Raw genomic sequence first — 15887 nt, 5'->3', positions numbered from 1 at the left:
CAGGTAAAGGGCTGGATTCCTCTTTTTTCAGCTTAAAACCAGATTTACACACAGGTGATCTCAAACCTTCAAACAGGCTGGGAGGAGAAAACCCAACAGCTGCTTGGATCGGGAGGAAACAGAGAAAATGAAGAGTCAGTAAAGGATCAGGAGCTTGACACCGAGCCCTCCACTCAGCCTGGGGGAGCAATTTGGCAGCTGGTGAGGAGAAACCCCCCAGCAGACTCTGCAATGGGCTCCCCTCCCCTGTCCATCACCACATCAGAATTCCTGAGTGGAATCAGCCAGGCTGCCAGAGGGAAGGAGCATTAGCTCCATCTCAGAGAAAATCAAGTGATGGAGGCTCCTCTCCATCTCTTTCCATCCCTGGAAGTGTCCAAGGCCAGGCTGGACAGGGCTTGGAGCAGCCAAGAGCCCCTGCCCGTGGTGGGAGGGGGGACAAGGAGCTGAGCTTTAAATGTCCCTCCCAACCCAAACCTTTCTGTGACTCCTCAGCTTTCAGGGACGGGACCTGATGGCTTTGGACGTGCTAAAAGAGCCCCAGATGTTGCGGGTTTGGCCAAGGCGTGGTTTTACCCCCCAGCCCAGCCGGGAGGTGCTCGGATGCTCTGTGGGCACCTTCTGCCATCTCGTGGGCATTGCGAGACTTTTCCCGCAGGGTTCCTTCCTCCCTTTTGTCCTTATCAAACATTTATGGAGTGTCCAGGCGTTCCCGGTTCCCCCAGCATCACTTCATAGGTCACTGAGCAGGCTGTACATTGAGGGGAATTATTCATGGGCCAGTATCAAATATTAAAAGCAGAGTTGTGTCGACATATTCTTTGTATATTCAACACTTTTACCAGCAAATTGCTCCTTCCTTTTTTTATTTATTTTTTTTTCTCTGCTCCTTTGGAGTCTTTCCTGAGCAGCCTGAGGGTTTCCTGCTGTATCTCGCTGTTTAATTGCATCTTTGCACTCCCACACACTCTCCAGCTGGAACTTTCTGGAAGCACAGAAATCACCTGAGCCAGCAGGCTGTAACTTTCTGATCTTCTCCAGCAAGGAAAACCTTCAGTCCAGCTTCTCCCACCTGCCCTGCTCAGCCCAGCAACCAAAGGGCAAATCCTGCTGCCAGCATTTGAGAGCAATGTGACCTCTCTATTTCACACCTTAGAGACCACAAGGTCTCCTGTTCTGCCCCAGAGAAAAACACCTACACCACCACCTACTCCAAACTGCTTTGGTTGCCTTTGTCCTCCATCCCCAGGAGCCACTGAATGGAAAACCCTCAGCTCCAAGTCCCAAATCATCCCAAAAAAAGCACCCCAGACTCCTGGAGCAGGCTGGAGTCACCTGGGTCTGAGCCACCTTTCCTCCTCCCTGACACCTGCAGAAACCTCCCAAGAGGGATGGACAAGAAGAAGGGAATAAACAGCAGGCATCATTTCCACAGGAATCTGCAGGGCTTGGAGAAGCCAGCTCAGCCCAGCAACACCCGCTCACAGCCCAGGGACAGCTCCAGACAGCACTGCAGCCTCAGCAGGGGCACAGCCCAGAAGGAAGAGGCACCAGTGTTGATATATTTTTTTATATATTAGTATATATTTATATACTAATATATAAATATATTAGTAATATATAAATAATATATTATATATAAATATAATTATATATATAATATATAATATATAATATAAATATAAAGATATAATATAAATATATTATATATTATATATTTATATTAATATATATTATATATATAATTATATATATATAATTATATATAATATATATAATATAATATAAATATAATTATATATATAATATATAAATAATATATTATATAACTAATATATAAATATACGGTGTTTTTATATATTAGTATATATTTATATTAGTATATATTTATATTTTATATATTTTATATTTATATTTAAATATAAATTATAAATATAAATTATAAATATAAATTAAAATATAAATATAAAATTATATATTTTATATTTTTATTTTTAGTTTTATATATTAGTAAAGGCCTGTATGCACAAACCAGCCTTTGAAATAAGTAATTATATTAAAGGCTAAAGTCCTTGAAACCTTCCTGCACAAGAGAGAGTAAAGCAAAACAATATCCTTGTGTGTAGGAGAAAAAATGTAAACTTGTGTGTCTTAGCCAATAGTAGCTTGCTCTGCCCGCGGAGCCTGTAGAACCCTATAAAAGGTGTGTTAATAATAGAAATAAACGGTGTTCACGTTTACTTCTGTGAAGGCTGGTGAATAAACTGGCGGTCTCTCAATACACCAGCAGTGCTGGGGAGCTTGGCACCTTTGTGGGATGAAGTTTTCCTCCTCCAAAGCAGCCCCTGGAACTGCTCCAGCGCAGGTTTCACACCACGACAGGTGGAGATGCAGCCCCAGCCACTTATCGGAACATTAAAGTTCTCCTAAGCCCCGAGTTAATTCCTCAAACGCCCTTTCAAAGGGCTAGATAAATACAATCTGGGAGCATCTCCGCTCCCTCGGCTCACATATCTTTAGTCAGGGAGAGAGATAACATTTCATACAGATTGAGACAGTTTAAGCAAAGGTTGCTGGTTAACCTTTCCAGCAGTGGCTGTTGCCTGAGCTCTGCCTTCCCTCCCCATGAGGAGAGCCAGCTCCTGCCTGTCCCAGCACTTCCAGCCAGGAATGGCAGGGTGCTGCCTCCCCATGCCTGCTATTCCCAAGTCATCACCGGTGTTTCGTCAGCTCTGTGACACTGATGCTTCCAAAATAAAATGGTGAGTGTTGTTACCCCATTATTGCACCCTGGGTAGGTCACTCCAGCTCAGCCTGCCAACTCGGCTTCACCTTGTCAGGAAAATTAATCCACAAACACCAGAGGAATCCTTTTACTTTATTCAAATACATGGAGAGGCCATGGGCCATTCCCCTGGGGTCTCCCCAATTTTTGGAGGATGCAGCCTCCTTTTTATCCCAATTTCCCTCTCTCTTTCCCCACTCTCTGAGCTACTTGAGAGGCACAGACTTCCCAGAGTGCCTGATACCTAAGATTCCCCTCTAATGTATAACCCTCCCTCTTAATTTTTAATTCTTATGGAATTTATGGTGTTTCCCCATTGTCTCTTTCATCTTTCAATATCCAATTTCATTTATCACCAAACCTACAGTCTGTAAAGACAAATATAATTTTTTCCATTCATCAATCAGTGGACTCCATCCCATTGTTTCTTCTATTTCTCATTGCTGGTTTCACCAGCAGACCCACAGCTTGTTTGTAAAGACAAATCTGCCATTCCTCTGATCCTGGTTCTCAGTGGCTCCACCAAGGTAGCATCCATCTCTCACAGGGGAGAGCAGTCCTGACTGCAGGGAGCTGTAAGAATCCTCCACAAGGCTGCTCACCCCTCCCCACCCTGGCAGAGGGAACTGGGGGGCCAGCCTGACCCTGAATGAACTGGGCTCCAAACAGAGCCCCCGAGCTCTCCCCACTGCAGCAGCAGCCTCAGCACAGCCTGTGCAGATCTTCATCCCAACAATGTCCCAACAACATCCAAGTGCAGCTGTCAGGTCTCAGCTGAGTTTGGAGTGAGGGTTTCAGCAGAAACCATCAGCCACAGGGTCCAAAGAAGACACAGCCCCATCCCAGACTGCTCTGCCCAGCTGGGATGGGCTCCAAGGGCAGCAGAGCTGGGTTCCTCTGTCACTCATCCCTCACCACAGGAGCCCCCGGACAAACAGGCAGCACCAAAGCCATGGCTGGCACGGGAAGGAAGGAGGAATGCTGGCAAATGACAGAGCCCTTATCTTAATTACAGGCTTATTTGCATTTAAATGAAGGTTATTCTATAATTACCACCAAATGTTTTGTGTTGCAGCTGAAATACCTCTCCATGGGCTGTCAAGCTCCTTCCCTTCTTCATTTTCATTTTCTCTTGCCATTCTTGTGCTTTCTAATCAGCTGGCACACGCAGGGAGGGACCCACAGGGCCCAGCAGTGCCAGCCCACCCCTCACAGGAGCCTTGGGTACCACCCCAGCCCAGAGGGAAAGGATGCAGCTCCCCGGCCTCCTCCAGCAGCATCGTGGGTGATGAGCAGCTCTGAAGCTCAGGCACTGGGGTTTTGAAGGCTTCAAGCTGAAAACCGAAGAGTTTTCTCTGTGCACACTCACATTAACTCACTCAAACTTGTTGCACCAGAGTGATCTGAAAGGCACAAGTGCGGGGAAAATCTGTAAGAAATCAAATTCAGGGAGAAAAGGGATTTGGAGCAAGAGCAGTCTCACACATCCAGCAATTCCCTAACCACAGCATCCGAGGACATCTCCAGCTTTGCTGTCCTTTTGTTGTCCATGGTTATTCCTGCAGGCAGGATGGACACACAGCAGAAGCCAGGAGCTGTGTTTGCACTGGAGCTCCAACCTCCTGGCAGGAGACAAAGCTCTCCCATCGAGAAAATAACACCCAATTACATCATTTCCAGCAATCACAGTGAACAAACCCATGCAAATGGCCAAATTAAGGCTTGAAAGGAGCCTTCTGCCATTTCCTAAATTGTTATACCTTTCATCAAACCCCTTTAACAATCTCTCTGAACCTTTTCTCTCTCGAGCCAGGAGATCCGCATTAACCAAGCAGCTCATCCAGGGCTGAACACGACAACAGCGATTACAGCCACAAAGTCTCCTGTTGACGAGGGGGTAGAAATGAAAATAGACATTTATTTCTCTCTAGACCCATCACTTCTCTCCCTGCTCAATCCTGGCTCCTGCACAGCCTCCGCATCCCCCTGCCAAACTCCAAGTCTCTGCCTCCATCTCATGGAGAGACTGGATCTCTTCAGCTTCGTTAAGTTACTTTTTTTTTTCCTTCCTTTCCTTAAACCAGACAAAACCCACCCCCTCTCCCCCAATTTCACATAGCCCCAGGCAGACTTACAGCATGGAAATTTTTAGCCTGAACAATTACCGCTTGGCAGAGAGTTAACTCGCTGCAAACAGGATCCTATAATGGGCAGTCCTGGCTATAAACAACTTGACTGCCTTCATTTTAAGCAAGTCCCATACCCCAGGATAGATCTCCCCCCATTCCTCTCCCCAAGTCCATTTCACAGCTATTTATGTTTAATAAGAGGCAGCAGCAGCAGCATGGGAAATCAGCAGCACATCCACCACGCAGGTTGGGTGCTGGTGCACACACAAAACCAATTTATCCTCTTCCTCCATCGCACAGACAGCACAGATTTAGGGACAAAGCCCTCCAATGAGCCCCAGCCCTGACAGGACAACCTGTTCCTCTTCTCCCAGCAATCCCAGCACGGGATGAAACAACCACAGATCCCCCTTGGCCCCACAGCCAGAGCTGCCTTGCCGGCATTTCCGAGGGCAAAAAATGAACTGTTTCATCCTCACTGTCAGCCCCCAGATGCTGCTGGTTTTCCACATGGAGACCAGGAGACCCTGGGGAAAATGCTATTTTTACAGTCCAGTCACCCTAAGTCACACAGCAAGACTTGAGCAGGGATATTTTGAGGTGCTGCTGGAATTTTGAGTGGGATATTATAGCTGCAGAAGCTTCTGCCCATGAGAGCTCCAGCAACTTATTATCCATCCTTATAAAATCTGAAAGGCCCTGCTTCCTTTCCCTCCCCCCAGCCAACAGTTTCATGAGTCCACACTGATTCCCATCTCTAAATTGCATCAAGGGAAGACAATCCTGCAGCCCAGCTCCCCTGGCAGAGCAGTGGTGTCACAGGAATTGTCACAGGACTTGTCAGGACTGCGATGAGCCTTTGGACAGGGACTGCTGGGATGGAGTCACGGGCTGGTAATTAAGTGACAGCATCTGCCTGACACAGAGCTGGAGCTGGGAGGGGAGGAAGGATCCACTCCAGGAGATGCTAAGGGAGGTGGCTGCGGCTGCAGCACGGAACGCTGCATCTCACCGCCTGCAGCTCACCTGCTCAGGCCATGCAACACCCTCCTGCCCCACCCTGATGGAGAATGACACAAGGGGAAAAAAAATAAAAGGCAGGAAAGTGCCACATAATACAAGTTTTGCTACTTTCTGTTGTGAAAAGTCACAATAAAGCAGACCATCCGCTGTGTTAGAGGGTCTGGAAGCAGATTTATGCTTTTTTTTCCCCCAAAAGTCTCAGAAAGTCTTTCAACAGCAAACCACTAAATTTTCCAACACATGCAAGCTTGGGGAAATACCTGTTTTTACATCATTTGCTGTAATGCAGATTGTTAATGTGTCATTATTACATAACATGAGTGTTGATGTAGCTTTAGTGTATGGATTGATGTGTGGTATGAGCAGCCAAGGATGCAAAATAATCATTTGGAGATGGAAAGTTCTGTTTCAGACATCTGGGCTGTACAGAAAGGAGCTTCCCAGTGTTCTGTCTGAAAGCCTGGAAGAGCCCAGGAATGCCAGATATCCCACTCTGGAGTCAGTGCTACTCTTCCCCTTTGCTGTCAAGGCTTTCAGTACAAAATTAAACTCTTCCAAGCTTCTAATCTAGTTAAAAATCTCTTCCAAACCTTCCCTCCTCTGGAAAGGAAAAAAAAGAAAAAAAGAAGCAAGAAACATCACATCTCTCTTCCTTCTCCATCTCCCTCCCCTCTGCCTTCAAGTGCTCCTTGGAGTGTCTCTGCAGAATCATGTTTATATGCAGTGAGTGCTGTTGTTAGTTAATAACATCGCGATCGCTGAACCTCCCTAATGAAAGAGAGAGACAACATAAACTGTCATTTCAAACAAACATGCAATCAGGGTACCAGCAGCTCTGAAAATATTATCTTCCCCAATTTCACGGGCTTCACGCAGGAAATAGGCTGCTTTCATGGAGATTCTGCTGCGTGGCTCCTCACACACGGGATTGGGGAGCGGGCTGGGAGCGGTGGGGACACATTAAAGCCATGAAATTGTCTGGCCTATGAAGGAGGAATTGTTTTAACAGCTGGAGCCAGGAAGGACAAATAACAGCAGTGATTATATCTTCATTGCTCATCGTAACCAATGCACCAGGCAAGTTGTAATTAGGCTGTGAAAGGCTGAAGGTTTGATAGCGAAGGCTTTGAGCTCATGATTAGACACAGAACATTTCTCCTGCCCCATGGCCACGCTGGCCCCTTCAAAAGGGGACAGAAAATCTCCTGTCAGACTCTCTGAGTGCTGGAAATGCTTCTCGAGCTGCACAAAGCAGTGGCTGGGGCTCTGTGGCTGCACACCTCTTCCTCCTCTTCCTCCCAACCCACATCAGAGAAGCCCAGAAGGGTGTGGATAGGGAGTGACCCCAAAAACCATCTCATTTCAACCCTCTGCCATGGCTGTGGCACCTTCCACTAGAACAAATTGCTCCAAGCCCTGTCCAGCCTGGCCTTGAGCACTTCTGTTTCCACAGCTTTTGAAAAAACACCATTTTCCAGCTTTGGGGTGACCTCCAGCTGACAGAGCCTTAAGGCTACAAAGCTGATTTAGGGCAGCTGATCAGCTCCATGTTAATAATCTGAGGTGTCAATTGTCCTAAAGAGCCACAGGGATGATGGAAATGGTCCTTCCAATGCAGAGGATGTTTCCCCCCTAGCTTCAAAATTCTGCTGAGGGCTTGACAAGCCACTGGGGCTTGGAGACCTTGAGGAGCATGGATTGTCTTCCCAGCCACAACCCACCTCGTTCAGAGCTGATGGAGGCTGGAGGAATCCTGCCTGGATTTACCTGGAACCACCTTACACAGCCAAAAAAATCACAGGAACCAAATCCAGAACAGATTCACCTCACAGCTTCATGGTCTGGCCCTTGGATCTGCTTGGACGAGCTGGTACTTGGTTTTTATTCCAACCAGAATTAGTGTCCCAACAGTCTGTGATCTTGCACAGCTTTAAAGGGACTCCTCACCTGGACAGAGAGCAGGCAGAGCCAGAGCTGGCACCTTCCAAGGGCTGTCCCTTGGCTCCTTCCCCCCATGAACATGAGGGATCTCTCTGGAAAGCGAGATTGAAAGATAAAACCTCCTCTTCCTCTCGATGCCATCACCACCAAGTGATGCCATCATTTCCAAGTGGAAAAGGATCAGGGGAATGCATTGGAGGAAAAAAAAAAAACTTAGAGAAAAAAGATTGAGTTTTCCCTTGCAAAACATTTCTTTTTGGGCACCAATTAAAAAAAACAAACACCTTAAGAAAAGCCAGACTGCATTTATTTACTGGACCAGCATGGGATTGAGGGAAAACAGGCTGGGAACAGCCCATCCCCAGCCCCATACCAAATAAATCCCAGCAAAAATTTTCTTCCTGTAGGTAAAAAAGGGGCTAATTTCCCCTCACCCCAACATTTTAATCAACACCCACACGCTGACGGGAGAGCCATGCGGGAGGTGACAGCGCTGCCACCCAAGCCTGGCAGCCGAATTCAAATCGTGTTTGAAAACTCTCCTGACATTTAAGAAAAATCAACAAGCATCTCAAGTGATGAGGGGACCAGGCATCTAACTGGCTGAATGTCACATTTAAAGCTGCAGAGATAGCAGCTGCTTTATCTCCTCGAGCAGGTGGTTGGACTGGTAAACAAGGCACCGAGGGCTGGATTCTGCTCTTGCACCTGCATTTCTCCATCGGCAGCGATGCAGAGACTCTGGGATTGCACCGATGTGACAGCCAGGACAGGGCTGGAGAGTCTATTAAACTTTAATAGAGCATCAACAATGAGAGTGCCACCAGCCCCCTGCCTCGGCTCCCAAATCTATACAGGTCACAGCCACACCAGTAAAAATTTATCGATTTAAATTGGCGGTGCCCTTTTGGAATCGGTTGTCGTTCTGACTGATGTACAGATATGAGCAAAAGGACATTTGAAGCATTTTAATGCACTTTTTACTGCATTATCTCTCACCAGGATCTTCACTGCTTCAAGGAAATGACTCACATAGCAAGTAGAAGAACCCAATGTAATTAACGACCTGGCAACTCTATAATGATCCTTTCTACATAAAAAGGTCTTCCCTATGCTATGAATAGACTTCAAGTAATTTATTGCCAGCCATATAAAGAAGAGACTGCTTTGACCTTGGGGATTTTAAGTTGTGGTGGGTTTTTTTTTAACAACCATAACTGCAAAGAATATTTTAAGTGATAGCCCTTAAAGAAAAAATTTTAAATGCAATGTGAAAAGTGAAGAATCATCACAAACAGCCTTCCAAAAGAATATTAACAAGGATCCTCTGCTTGATTTAGGGATGAGATTTCAAGACTAAACAATAGGTTCCTTCAATTTCTGATGGGTGTTACTCTAAGCCTCAAAGAACTGAAACACAGGTGGGATTTTACTCCCTCACGTAGCTCCCAGGAAATTATGGATTTGCAGGAAAAGCCCATGGGGAAGCCAAGAATGAGCAGTTTCACTGCATTCTCCAGGCTGTCCCATGAAGATGATCATCTGCCTTTTATGAACCGAGCCAGGATGATCCATAGTTTTTGTAGAATTATAGAATAACCTGAATGGGAAGGGACCTGCAAGGGTTGAGTCCAACCTGTGGCCATCACAGACACCCCAAGAACCCCACCCTGGGCATCCCTGGAGCTCTGTCCAAAGGCTCCTGGAGCTCTGGCAGCCTCGGGGCCATGCCCATTCCCTGGGGAGCCTGGGCAGTGCCAGCACCTCTGGGTGAAATATCCTTTCCCTGATGTCCAACAAAACTTCCCGGGCACAGCTCCAGCTGTTCCCTCTGCTCCTGTTCCTGCTCACAGAGAGCAGAGATCACAGCTGCCCCTCAGGAGAAAGTCCCAGGCCTGGATGGGGTCTGACCTCAGTATTTTCTGTTTTACACATACCCAGCCCACACATCTCCCTCTCTCTCCACCTCCCTGCTCATGCAGAGCTCTTTGCTCCCCATCCTGAGCTCCCTCTGCTCACATCAGCACTCGACGTGAGAAGGAGCTCAGCCACGATTTACTGCAGCAGGACTCTCAGTAAATTGTTGGCTTTATGTCCAGCCTGATTGTTTCATATTGGCTTTTACCATTTGCAGTAAAGCCTTTCCTCTCTCTCCCTCTCACTCACACCTTCCCTGCCCGTGCGTGTTTCCTGCCTCCCCCTCGTTCCTCATTTCATCTGCCTCGCCCCTTTCATATCCCCCAGTCCCCTGCATTTTCACAGGGACAGAGGCATAGGCAGGTGATTTAAGCAGGAGTTGAGTTCAGTCTATCAGGGCTCTTTTCAAGGTCTTTGAGAGAGGCAGGGACACCTGGGAAGGGGTCACATCACACGCCGGATTAGTTGTGGCAGGACATCTAACACGACGTGCTAGAGCGACTTCCACCCTTTGAAGTACCCGGAGCTGTTTTGATTCCTTTCCCAGAGCTTTGGGGATGTCTCGATTACAGGGAAACACGTTGAGCAAAGGAATAAATCTGGCCCAGGAAAAGGTAAGTTGCAGGTTTGACTGGAAAAAGCTGGGGTGGAACCACTTTCCGTCAGAGAAATGAGATTTGTTGGAAGAGAAGCACTTTGCGGAGTCAGGTCTTTTTCTGCAGAAATTTCATTTCACAGAAGAGGGAGAAAAAAATCACATCTGACAACTTTGAATCATCCTGCTTTGATACTCCTCAAATCCGGTATTTGCATTGTTTCAAAACAACTTTAACCTCAGCCTTGTTTTCCCTCAATTGTTTCCCTGTTGTGCTTTTGCAACAAAGACATAAATAAGGTAATGCAAACCCAAGATATGCTCCTGCCTGTAATGTTTTAGAGGAGTGAGGAAACACAGCTTTTCACTCCCATTCATATCAAAGCCAGCACCAGCAAAACTCACAGCTGAAGACAGAATTTCACTGGTAGAAGCGCATAAAAATGTGTTTCAAATGTATTTCAGAATTGGATGAGGATAGAGTCGCCCTTTCCATCAAGTGGAAGTGCTTGAAGTAGTCAAGAAGCATCAAATTGATGACAGCAAAACACCATTTATTCACCTCTTCTAGGCTGTTGTATCATATTAAATATACAGGATTAAATTTTCATATGATTTAAGCTTAAGTATAATTCTCACATTTAATTAAAGAGAAACAAAGCAGCGACGTGTCAATACCCGTTATTTCAATTTCAAATCACTTCAAATGCCGGTAGAGAAGCGAGAAGGCTCGAAAACATCCCCAAGAAGAAAGTTATTCCTCCCAAAAAAAGAAGAAAAGCCCTGTGCCACCCTGCTTCCCATTGACTATCAGATCACATCACTCTCAATCGCTACCATAGCTCACATTAAAAAATTAAGTCCATAACTGCAGAGAAGCATCTACCCATTTCTTTTATAGCTTCTTGCCACAACGAGCGATACATCTCCATTATCCCAGCGCTCTCACCAACACACAATAGATCTGAGCCAGCATCATAAATAACATTTCGTGTAACGAAGTTACGCTGAGGAGAGCGGGCATAAATTAACACTCAGCCGTGTAACTCTAAATAGTATTTTAGGCCTTGTCAGAAACCAATTATGCAAAATATTCTCCTCGTGAAGATCTGCTGGTGATACTTCAAAGGATTACCTCGTTTCCAGCACCCTGGTCAAGGCATGGGGATGTGGATTGGGAAAGGAGGGCTTGGCTGGGGGGTGCTCAGATGATTAAACCCTCTGAAGTCATCTAATTACTGACATCATCCCTCAAAAGCATCTGTGTGCTTCCAAACAACGTTTTAATTTGCTGTTTGTAATGAAGATGCTTCCACTCAGAGCCGAGCCCGTTATCCCAAGCCAGTGAATATCTTGGAGCAGGAGGGACTACCAGGAATGAGATTTGCAAGCTTTAATCAAAGCTAATACCAGTAAAGCTTGTGCTGCCTGTACCTTTACAGCATTTTGGCCATAACTCAAAGGAATACAACATCACCTTATTCCAGCCAGGAATGAAGATTAAACACCTTTCTCAAGGTCACACACAACCGAGTGGGAGAGATGGGGATAAATGAGGAGCATCTGCTATCTTTCCATCCCAGGTTGGGTATCCAAGACTGGAACCAGTCAGAAATCCCTGACTGCCTGTAAAAATCTTGGCTGCTTTCCGTTCAAATGAGGAATGGGTATGAAAATCCCTAAGGATGTTTACTAAAGTCCCTAGCAATTGTTTACCAGCACGGATTTAATTGTCCCAGCAACCCTGTCCCTAAGAAACCAGCACTCAGGGTTTTAATCCTCATTATTATGATCCTCCTACCTCACGCAGCCGCCGTTCAGATTTTCAAATTTCCATGATTCTCCCAAAAAAAACAAAGGCCAAGCACAGCTCCTGCTGATCCTCGGGCACCACATTGGCTGCTCACACCTCCCTCAATTCCAAGAGTTTGCTGCAAATCTGATGGCAGATGTGATTTCCAGCTGGGTCTATAGACCAACCACAGCAGGTTCATTAATAACAATTATTAAGTGCTTTATGTTACAAATTAGGCCTGTAGGAATACAAAAAATATCCAGCCGGTTGGCTTGCAGGCTCTTGTCAGGAAGAACTGTAAATTCCCATTGTCACAACAACATCACCATGACAAAATGGGGATAGGAACTCGTCATAAATAAGGCTTTAAAATAGCTAAATCATCATTGGGGCAAGAATATAAATTAACAGCCAGACGAAGTCCCACGGAATGGTTCAGGAAACAGCTTCCATTCATCAAGCACATGGATTTTCACAAGCTGCATGGAAAACTTCTTCCTTTTGCTGCTTCCCAGCACCCAGAAGTTGCAACCACACAGGTCCAGGCATTTTGCTTCAAATATATTGCAAATCCCCTGACAATAACCTTTGGAAATTGATAGATCTGACAAGAGAGCAGCTCTTAAAATGATAGAGGGAGGGAACAAATCATTCCTGGTCATGTCCTCAAGAACATCCATGGCTCCTCAGGCAGGCTGGGAAGAGTTGCAGCTACCCAGGCAGTGAAACCCTGGCTGGGAAATACAGAGGAGCAGGATGACAAGAGGGGAAAAAAAGCAGAAAAATGTTCCTTCAATTATTTTATTTCCCATTTAATTATTTCATTCCCGACCCTAAGGGACAGTCTGCCCTAGAGAGGTGATAGGGAAGACCAGAGAAGCTCCTTCTGCTCCCTACTCCTACTAATGAGCTTCAACTCCCTGATATGTGGCATCAAGAAAGGAAAAAAGACCCAAAGCTGGAAGAAACCTGGATTTTACCTCAAAAAAATTGATGGGCAAAGCTGTTTCCTTCTCCTTACCCACCAATCCCCACAAAGCAATGTTCCCCAGGATCCTGCAGAAGACACAGAAAATGGATCCATGCGCACAAGAGATGCCGAGGCCACAGATCCCACCGGGGATTTCTCAGGAATTTATTTTCAGCTGCTTCAGCCCAAGGCTGGATGCGAGGCAGCAGAGGAGAGGGAGCTTATTCATCCCATTACTGGGCCCTTGGGGCATCCAGTTCTCCCCACCACGAAAATTTTAATAAAACCAGTGCATCGACTTTCAATTAGAAGGCCGTAAAACGGTTCATTTTCATCTGTTTGTTGCACAGTAACACAGATCCTCGGGAGAAAACAGCGCCTTTTCCAGACTGTCTGCGACGCAGAGAGCATTAATTGAATATTCTGTTGAAACCACCTTCAATTAGTGCCTCTGAGTTTTGCATGACATTCATCACTGCAACTCGCCCCGCTCTGCATGCGGCACGTTTGGGGTTTGGTGATGCTCACATCACATTAACTCACAGCATTAGCCCGAAAAGAACAATTTTATTTGCTAATGAGATGCTAGTTGGGGTAGGGTAGGCTGCTGCATGAGGCAACACCTCCGTGGCATGAAGCAAAATGGGTTCCCCAGGCACGAAATTACCAGTATTGATTATAAATTCCTCATCTAACCCAATCCATAGCATTGCTCTTCCACTCCTGCTGAATGGAGAAGATGAGATCAACCCCGTGGCTGATGCTGTAGCATAGACACAGCTCCCTGCTTGGAGTTCCCTCACCAGAATTAAGTGCATTCACAGCCCAGATGGAATTCAAGCTATAAATTACTGTCCTGAGGCACCATCAAGCTATAAATTCCCTTTCTTTGGCCATAGTTGAGACAAAATTTGAGCTGAGTGTGGGCCAAGAAACAGACACAAGAACAAAAGGTCCACTCCAGGTATCAGTGCCAGCTGCAAACCTCCCCCACACCAAAAGACAGCTGAAGCCACTCATCCCAGGGCTGATTTCTCCCCAAAAAACAAAGGAGTTTTGCAGCAAACACTGTCACAGACTCATCCAGTTCACAGAGCAGAAGTTCCCACTGAAATCCCCAAAACTCTGACAAGCTGTGATGCTGCTCCCCCTCCCTCTGCATGGAGCAGAGATGCTGGAAAAGATATTCTGGTGGAAAGGTCCTTTAATGACTTAAACTAAAAATTTAAGAAAGCATGTTTCAATTTTGTATTCATCTCTGCTGACTGGGGGATCTTTTTCTGCTGAATCCTTTCCACTCGTTCCTGCAGCTGCCAAGGTCTCTCCAGTCACTGATGCAAAAGGCAGAGGGGAGGTGTCTGTCAGGCCCCAGGAGCTCAGGATCAGAGTCCTCAGAGCCAAGGAGACCCAGTGGGTGCAGGGATGGGAGATTTCCACACCTCACATGTGGCTGTGCACCCTGCAGGGAATGGGGATGGCTGGGCTGCTTCAGTCACTGCATCAAAGCAAGGCATCCTCACAGAATCATCTTGGAAAAGACTTACAAGATCCAGCCTGTGCTAAATCCCCCCCTTGTCCCCAGCCCAGAGCACTGAGTGTCACATCCAGGCCTTCCTTGGACACCTCCAGGGGTAGGGACTCCAAACCCCCCTTCCAATGTCTAACACCCCTTTCCATGAAGAAATTTCCATTAAGAAATCCCTCCTGATTTCCAGCCTAAACTTCTCCTGGTGCAATTGAGGAGTTTTCCCTCGTGCTGTCCCTGTTCCCTGGGAGCAGAGCCCAATGCCCACCTGGCTGCCCACTCCTGGCAGGGAGGTGTAGAGAGTGAGAAGGTGCCTCCTGAGCCCCATTTTCTGCAGGCTGAGCCCCTCTCAGCCTCTCCTCACAGAATTGACTCTCCCAACCCTTTCCCATCCCTGGACACACTCCCACCCCTCAGTGGCTCTCTTCCAGTGAGGGGCCAGACCTGGACACAGCACTTGAGGCACCTCCCCAGGCAAGGAGGATCCATCACTTCCCTGGGACACAGCCTCAGCTCACCCAGCTTTCAGCGAGCTGGAGCACTGCAGAAAGAAGGAAGCAGGTTTTGTGGAGCCTGTTGTCATTTATGAGAGCACACTGTCACCTCCTGAGAACACACTGTCACCTCCTGAGGTGACACACTGGATTAACAAGGTGATATTAATAAGCAGATCCTACATGCAGAATTTCACCCACGGAACTGCACTGACGTTTAACCTTCTGCCAAGTGCGCAGAAAGCTGATTATTTTAATTACAGGGTGGGATTTTTTTTCTTTCCTTTCCCTGTTGCAGTTCCATTATGAGCTCCAGCCCATCACTGAGAAGCTGAAGGTGAGGAGGGGTCCATGGCAACATCCCACATCCAGGTGCAATTAGGAGTGGGACACCTGGCTGAGCAGCACCACATGGGCACTTGCAGTCCCCTCCCAGCCCCAAATCACTGCTCAAGCCTCTCTGTGCAACACTGCTGTGGCATTTAATGCTCAGTACAGGGCAACTCCCACTTACTGTACTTAAAATTACACCAGGCCTTGGGGTTGGGCTTTGGCTTCCACCAAAGACATGGAAAAACTCACATTTGTTTCACAAATAAACCCAAACATAGCATTTTTGAGGAACCCTGCTCAACAGCCAACATTTTTTTTTTAATTGTTCCTTAACTTCCTATCTGCAAATCTGCAGAGCACTCTAATATAATCAGGTCCTC

The sequence above is a fragment of the Poecile atricapillus genome, chromosome 25, assembly GCF_030490865.1.
Source record: "Poecile atricapillus isolate bPoeAtr1 chromosome 25, bPoeAtr1.hap1, whole genome shotgun sequence".
In the NCBI taxonomy this organism is placed as follows: domain Eukaryota; kingdom Metazoa; phylum Chordata; class Aves; order Passeriformes; family Paridae; genus Poecile; species Poecile atricapillus.
Note: the sequence above shows the minus strand (reverse complement) of the source record.